At 43.0% G+C, this 8,810-nt stretch overlaps 1 protein-coding gene across 1 annotated transcript in view; it reads right to left on the reverse strand.

Moving 5' to 3' along the window:
• The window catches only part of LOC139542282 (nck-associated protein 5-like), a 51,116-nt gene extending 42,540 nt beyond the window's left edge, over positions 1–8,576 (reverse strand). The window contains exon 1 of the mRNA XM_071347519.1: positions 8,252–8,576. The gene's annotated coding sequence lies outside the window, so the exon portion shown is untranslated. The remainder of the gene's footprint in view (positions 1–8,251) is intronic.
• Between the last annotated feature and the right edge of the window lie 234 nt (positions 8,577–8,810).

Here is an 8,810-nt window from a genome sequence, read left to right on the forward strand (position 1 = left end):
TTGAGTAAGATTCAGTAATTTTACTAAACCTAGATTACATTTACATTTATAATTTAGTAATTTAGCAGACGCTCTTATCCATAAAGACTTACATTAGTGCATTCATCTTAAGATAGCTAGGTGAGACAACATTTCACAATCGCAGCAAGTAGATTTTCCCTCAACAAAGTAGTTATCAGCAAAGTCAGTGTAAGTAGGGGAAAAAAAGTGCTTGTTCCACCTTTGGTGTGCCAATTTGTCCAATTGTATATTATGATGATGTTAACCTGCCTCATGCTTAACAGTTATTTCTACATTTTGTTCAAGACAACACCTTTTTTTCCTTTCATTTATTGACGTCACCCCATTAGACATTATGTCACACCGATGGACAATTGACAACAGGCAGTCAAATTTGACTTAAAAATAACAATACATTTCTATAAATAAATTACACCATTACTGATGTTTAGAAGTGTCTGGATCCTCATTAAAATATTTCAAGTGTACTCATTACAATTGAAGGGCTTCGAAAGAGTCCTGTATTGTTATTTTTCGTCACTACCTCCCCGAGTCAGGAGTGGTTAATTTAGGCACCTGCTTGCCTTCCTTGGATTTTGGTTGCCGTTTCTTGGGCTCCCTCCCCAAAAGCGAACCCTGACTCACTGTTACCCGTGGTCACCATGGTAGGCACAGAACGTATGATCGAAAAGCGTTCGTGGTGCCCGAGACTACCCTGCATGGGTTTTGGGTCTGATTGAATGCACGCATCCCCAAAGGTCAGCACGTGTTGGTTTAATTTAGCTCTAGAATTGCTGCAGTCATCCAAGTAATGTTGGAGCAATCAAAGGAAATATAACTGATTTAATTATCCATTCGCAGTTTCACTGTACCGGCCGTGGGTACTAATACTTGCATGGCTTCATTTTTGAGACAAGAATAATGCTAATGGTAAGGTCACTCTGGTAGACCGCCAAAACATTGAGGTGTACCTGCCCGCAAAGCGAACCCAGAACCCGACCTACCCACAGCGTGGACGGCATCGGTCCCGACATAGGTCTCGTTATGTCTGGCGAAAACCAAACACTGCATTCCACACACAGTAGGAACGTCATAACCAGCGGTCAAGCATGGTGGTGGTAGTGTGATGATTTGGGGATGCTTTGCTGCCTCAGGACCTACGAATTCTGCTCTATATCAGATAATTATAAAGGAGAATGTCAGGCCATCCATCCATGAGCAGAAGCACAGCTGGGTCATGCAGCATTACAATGATCCAAAACACACAAGCCAGTCTACATCAGAAAGACTGATAAGCAACACATTTTCAATTTTGGAATGGTCTAGTCAAAGTCGAGACGTAAACTCGATTGAGATGTTGTGACGGGACCTAAAACGAGCTGTTCATCCCCAAACCCCACAAACGTTGCGGAGTTAAATTAGTTCTGCATGAAACAGTGGGCCCAAATTCCTTCACAGAGATGTGAGACTGATCAATACGATGTCACTAGTTTGCGTTGCCTTATGTAAGGAAGCATGTTTTACTTCACACACACCATACACATGCCTCCACGCACACACACACACATCCACTGTTTGTTTGCTGTTGTATTTGTGCTGTTGCCAGTGTCTTCTCTCTGTGTTGTCCGTTTTGTATTATATTGTTTTTATGTTTAATACCAGCACCTGGTATTTTGCCTCTTGCCAGGCCGTCATCGTTAATAAGAATTGATTTGCCTGGTTTAAATAAATGTAAAATAAAATAAAATGTTCCATTTATATAATATTAGGTTTTTGTTGAAGATCTGATAACATTCAGTGTAAAATAATATGCAAAAATAGAGAAAATCAGAAATGGGGCAAATACTTTTTCACGGCACTGTACATTCCATTCTCAGCATCAACAAAACTCTCTCTGTCCTCTATCTTGTTAAGTGTGTTCAGGTGTGTTGGCCACACCCACTAATTGGGCACACGTGATCTTAATGAGTGCTTGTTCCCTTTGAAATGCGGTCTATTTGAATAGACTAAAATGAACAGCTTTGCATGTGTAAAGAAAACATGGCATGCTACCTCCATCATGATGACGCAGTGGACTAATTCCATGGATAAAGAACAGATGATTATTGGTTGAAATCTTACTGATGCCATGTCACAATAAAACATAAATGTGTTTGCATGATTAATGCCTAAGGAAATTAATTTCCATGTATACTATCTGTGCTTGGAGTTCAAAAAAGTTAACCCAGGGCCCAGCGGTCTAAGGAACTGCATCCGTGTCCGATCCCAGGCTGTGTCGCAGCCGGCCGCGACCAGGAGACGGCGCACAATTGTCCCAGCATCGTCCGGGTTAGGGGAGGGTCAGTCCCATCGTGCTCTAGCGACTCCTTGTGGCGGGCCGGATGCATGCACACTGACTTCGGTCTCCTCCGACACATTGGTGCGGCTGGCTTCCGGGTTAAGCAAGCAGTGTGTCAAGAAGTACTGCGGCTTGGCAGGGTTGGGTGGACGCATGGCTCTCGACCTTCGCCTCTCCCGAGCCCGTACTGGAGTTGCAGCGATGGGACAAGACTGTAACTACCAATTGGATATCACGAAATTGGGGAGAAAAAGGGGTAAAAAATATATATAATTGAAGTAAAGTTATGGAATGGTTACTATATGGTTGGAAAGTGGAAACAGAACTAAGTTTATCTTCGGTCTCTCCAAAATGACCAATAACCATCTGTCTTTTATCAAATAAATGTATCATACAGATACCAAAGAATACTAGCTTTATAAGGTTTGTCCAAGTTTCTCCATGTTTTTCAGACCATACAGTCCATGTCAGCTAACGTTTTTTTTAGCTAGGTTTTTTAGCCCATTGATTTTGTTGTAATGTTTGAGTCATTCAGATATCACATGAACACACATAAGACATGGCAAAATGAGGAAGCACAGATATTAAAACAAATTATTATAAGAGTCAACCTGCAACCTCTGCCTGGATTTCACACTCGGAAATATGATAATGAAGACCCTCCCATGTGTTTTTCACTAGGAGAGTTTAAAAAAAGTGATTTAACTAGGCAAGTCGGTTAAGAACAAATTCTTATTTACAATGACGGCTTAGAAACAGTGAGTTAACTGCCTTGTTCAGGGACAGAACGACAGATTTTGACCTTGCCAGCTCGGGGATTCGATCCACTAGCCTTTCGGTTACTGGCGCTCTAACCACTAGGCTAGTTAACGGAAATTAACTTAACACAGTCGAGTAATAACACCATGCAGTGTTGATTCCACTGCGATTGAAAAAATACTTCATATATTCACGCATGTGGTGTCAATTTCAATCCCCCTGGTGTTAACCCCACTAGAATCAACACTCAGATATAGCACTCACAACAATTTTTACCTCAACACCGAGATTTGAACACACAGCAAATTTGCTGTGCACCCTTTTCCCTATATACTGTTGTGCACTGCTACTTTGACCACGCACCCAAGGTAGTGGAAAAGTCTAGCATTATAGGGAAATAGGGTGCCATTTCAGACGCAGCCATAGCTTCATAACATAGATAGAGCAACCCGTCGAACCTGCAGCACCACATACTTGCGAATCTGCATGGCCTCCTCATTGTCCGGTCTGAAGAACTCAAAGCTCTTGTAGCTCTGGACTGCTTCCCTGCGATACTGGCCCAAGTTGAAGACTAGCCGATAGATGATAGACAATAGGGGCCAGAGAGCGAAAGACCATCAACTCCAGTCCTCAGTGATTTGCATGGGTACTCAAGCACACCTCAGATCATTGAACTTGGCTAGTGTGTGTAAACTGACCTTTTGTGGGAACCCCTATCCAGTTGAGGTAGCGGGTGAGCTTCTTGGATATGTATGTCTTCCCCCTGGCAGGCAGTCCAACCATCACAATCAGAGTGGGGGAGTTGGTGAACTGGGGCACGGAGGCTGGGGAAAAACAAGACAAACACCATAGGAATCTATTGTACATCCCTGGTGGGTAAATAGAAGGGTTATCTATGAACACTTTGACAACGGCACAACTCAATGGTGGGAGTAAACACTACATTCAAGTGTGTGTGTGTGCGCAAACATAATGCTCACCATCTCATCAAGAGAGAGGGCACCAGGGGACAGATAGCTAAAATATCAGCTAACCAGGGCACACCTATCAGATCTGCTCCCGAGTGGAGGTGCGGTCTAAGGCACTGCATCTCAGTGCTAGAGGCGTCATTACAGATCCTGGTTCGATTCCAGGCTGTATCACAACCGGCCGTGATTGGGAGCCACATAGGGCGGTGCACAATCGGTCCAGCGTCGTCTGGGTTTGGCCGTCATTGTAAATAAGAATGTGTTCTTAACTGACTTGCCTAGTTAAATAAAGGCTGAATAAATAAAAATACAAGATCTCCCAATGGAATTGATTGAGTCATCATTGTTACCATGCTATGTCTTACCAGAGGTATACAAATGTGTTCTGCATAATAATCATGGCCCAAGTAATTAGTCAACTCCTTTGAGAGTGTAGGCCTACCTCACTATACCCTGAGCACCACAGAGTATCCCATGCAGCCAGTCACATGGTCGACAACACCACCCTGTGGACAGTACAGTACCAGCATCTTGTTCAGCATGAGATTTCATCATAGAACACAAAAACTGGAACAGAAGCGTTCCACAGGATATATTAGACCAGTCAATAAAGTCATGCTCAAACTGCATATATCCATAAACTCCAGATATAATTTCTCATATCAGAAATTTAAGCATCTCCACTTACTCTAGCCTACTGACGGTCGATACTAATAGTGGCTAATATTTAACATGATAGAAATAGGAAACAGAGAAAGTCTGATAGCCTAGAATAAATACATTCGAGAGTGCCCATCCCTGCAAGTTAAAAGGCTGTACAATTTAAATTCTGTATAATGTCACTGCATTTCATAAACTTTACTGTGGGAAAGTTGACAGGATATGCTTCAGTTTGCTGCCATAGGACTGATTTCACATTTGTCTCTAGCGATTATAAGGTAAAAGAGATCTAAAACAAGTGTCATTTATGTCAACAATTCCCTATCCAAACGGCTTACTCATTGACCGAGCTTATCAAGTTGTAAATTACATTGCATGGAGAATGGTGTAATTTCTATCAACAAATAAAAACATATTCATTATTTCCTCTCGCAGAAAGGTGGTGGAATTCTTAGGGAATTAATTCAAGGTCAGAATACAGCGCATTTGTAGACCCATCTCTGCCACACCTTCATTTCTTAGATCTCCACCCCGAACGAATAGCGGGTGAATAGCATGCTATTCTCATGCTTAAATTCAAGGTCAGAATACGTATAATGAGAACATTACTCTAAGAGGGATGATTTACAGTAGGAGAACCAGGATATATAGAAGGTGATCTATATATATATATATATATATATATATACATATATATATATGTAAAATATATATATATATATCTATATATGTAAAACCTACACTCGATCCCTCCGATGTCAACAACTACAGACCAGTATCCCTTCTTTCTTTTCTCTCCAAAACTCTTGAACGTGCCGTCCTTGGCCAGCTCTCCTGCTATCTCTCTCAGAATGACCTTCTTGATCCAAATCAGTCAGGTTTCAAGACTAGTCATTCAACTGAGACTGCTCTTCTCTGTGTCACGGAGGCGCTCCGCACTGCTAAAGCTAACTCTCTCTCCTCTGCTCTCATCCTTCTAGACCTATCGGCTGCCTTTGATACTGTGAACCATCAGATCCTCCTCTCCACCCTCTCCGAGCTGGGCATCTCCGGCGCGGCCCACGCTTGGATTGCGTCCTACCTGACAGGTCGCTCCTACCAGGTGGCGTGGCGAGAATCTGTCTCCGCACCACGTGCTCTCACCACTGGTGTCCCCCAGGGCTCTGTTCTAGGCCCTCTCCTATTCTCGCTATACACCAAGTCACTTGGCTCTGTCATATCCTCACATGGTCTCTCCTATCATTGCTATGCAGACGACACACAATTCATCTTCTCCTTTCCCCCCTCTGATAACCAGGTGGTGAATCGCATCTCTGCATGTCTGGCAGACATATCAGTGTGGATGACGGACCACCACCTCAAGCTGAACCTCGGCAAGACGGAGCTGCTCTTCCTCCCGGGGAAGGACTGCCCGTTCCATGATCTCGCCATCACGGTTGACAACTCCATTGTGTCCTCCTCCCAGAGTGCTAAGAACCTTGGCGTGATCCTGGACAACACCCTGTCGTTCTCAACTAACATCAAGGCGGTGACCCGTTCCTGTAGGTTCATGCTCTACAACATTCGCAGAGTACGACCCTGCCTCACGCAGGAAGCGGCGCAGGTCCTAATCCAGGCACTTGTCATCTCCCGTCTGGATTACTGCAACTCGCTGTTGGCTGGGCTCCCTGCCTGTGCCATTAAACCCCTACAACTCATCCAGAACGCCGCAGCCCGTCTGGTGTTCAACTTTCCCAAGTTCTCTCACGTCACCCCGCTCCTCCGCTCTCTCCACTGGCTTCCAGTTGAAGCTCGCATCCGCTACAAGACCATGGTGCTTGCCTACGGAGCTGTGAGGGGAACGGCACCTCCGTACCTTCAGGCTCTGATCAGGCCCTACACCCAAACAAGGGCACTGCGTTCATCCACCTCTGGCCTGCTCGCCTCCCTACCTCTGAGGAAGTACAGTTCCCGCTCAGCCCAGTCAAAACTGTTCGCTGCTCTGGCACCCCAATGGTGGAACAAACTCCCTCACGACGCCAGGTCAGCGGAGTCAATCACCACCTTCCGGAGACACCTGAAACCCCACCTCTTTAAGGAATACCTAGGATAGGATAAAGTAATCCTTCTAACCCCCCCCCCCTTAAAAGAGTTAGATGCACTATTGTAAAGTGGTTGTTCCACTGGATATCATAAGGTGAATGCACCAATTTGTAAGTCGCTCTGGATAAGAGCGTCTGCTAAATGACTTAAATGTAAAATGTAATGTAAATGGGAAGCAGTACGTTAAAGAAAGATTGACGTCTTACAGCCCAATGATACTGACCTGTCTGCGAAAAGGCATACAATAACGGCATTGTCGAAGTGTGTTAATATAAGTCTCAATGCAGCTCTGTACAGACATGTTTCCATTGCTCTAATTCCTTATACTGGAGCAGTGAGCAGTCATCACAACCAGGAACGTTGAAAATGATCTCTAGGGAATGAATGACCTTGATTTTAGAGGTTATAATCTCAACAAAAGCACTAATTAGGCCTACTCCATGCATAGGAGCACAAGGACTTGTCAAACACTACGTCTAGACGTCTCGTGTAGTGTATTGCCTATCATGTTATTGCTGATGTATTAGAAGAAAATTATTACAATGTATTACAAACATCATTCTGTCACAAAACAATACATCGGAGCATGCTAATATGATCAAATGGCAAATAAATGTTTTGATCATATGTTTCATAGTATGACTGAAAATGATCTGCGTGTTTGAAACAATCTTGTAACAATTCACTTGGGAAAATAATCCATGTTTCTCTCAATGGATCCAATTTCCATCATGTTTTGGGGTTAGTAAATCATTCTAAATCCACTGCAACATTTCCTTGTATAACATATTTCAACGGTCTCCAGGCAGACACGTGGGACACAAAAGGCCAGCAACACATCTGTATTTCTTTTAAATTTGAACTAAATGATCCAGGGTGAGGGAATAATTTTACTGCCCATTACACTTGAATTAGTCACTGACGTTTATGGTGTAACCAAATATACCCTATAACCTAATAGCCTTCATTTCAAAACTGGACAGAAATTGTTTGGGGTTGTCCCATAAATCAAATCCATGTTTTGGATTCGTGTCCGCCAGGCAAACAGACCAACCTAGACAATGCTATTAGTAGCCTAACCTACATTGCCATTATGAAGACTTTTTGGAGGACAACAGCACATATTCCTAGATGTATAATTTCCCGGTTTATCTGGAGGGAGATCACATCGATCACAGCCACCGGCATGTTATTTTGGTATGTTTTTTGTTGTTGTAGAAACTCTCACCGATTGTTGACAGGTGTATAAATCGAGCACAGCCATGCAATCGCCATAGACAAACATTGGCAGTAGAACGTCCTTACCGAAGAGATCAGTGACTTTCAACGTGGCAGTCAGGATGCCACCATTTCAAATCAGTTCGTCACATTTAGCTCTTGTCCAGAGCAATTTACAGTCAGTAGCCTAGTGAGTGCAGACATTTATGCTTGCAATGAAACTCACCTCATTTGTTGATTAGGCTACCGCAGAAAACGTACCATAAAACGTATAAATAGCTCCTTTATTAGATAGCTAGCCTACATTTAAATCATTGTATGAAAGATCTCCACTGTCTTAGGACGATGTCTTTTCGTCGGTTGCATTTTGCCTTGCAGGCAGCGTTTCGTGTCTGAGACTGGTTTAGAGAATAGTGACGTCAAACAGTACCACATTGCCAAGTATGACTAACCTCACCGAAGGAGATTTATTTATATATACACATAAATAATAAAACACCCACCATTGAACTCACCTGCAGACTCAAAGGTCCATGTATAACGGATGATGCTTTGGAGAATAATATTCTCTCATCATTTGGCAAACCAAAATACTGGCATTCTCAGAAACAATTTAGTGGTGCTGCAGAATTAAAATGGATCCAATGGACACACACTTGGTTATATACTGGTGAAAATAGTCCGTAATTTGTTTCAAGAGTTGGCTATTGTGTTCAAACTAAACTACTTGCAATAATTACGTTTCACCCATTTCAAGAAATCTATAATAAAGGTGTAATAAGGTC

This window comes from Salvelinus alpinus, chromosome 17 (assembly GCF_045679555.1).
Source record: "Salvelinus alpinus chromosome 17, SLU_Salpinus.1, whole genome shotgun sequence".
Lineage (NCBI taxonomy): Eukaryota > Metazoa > Chordata > Actinopteri > Salmoniformes > Salmonidae > Salvelinus > Salvelinus alpinus.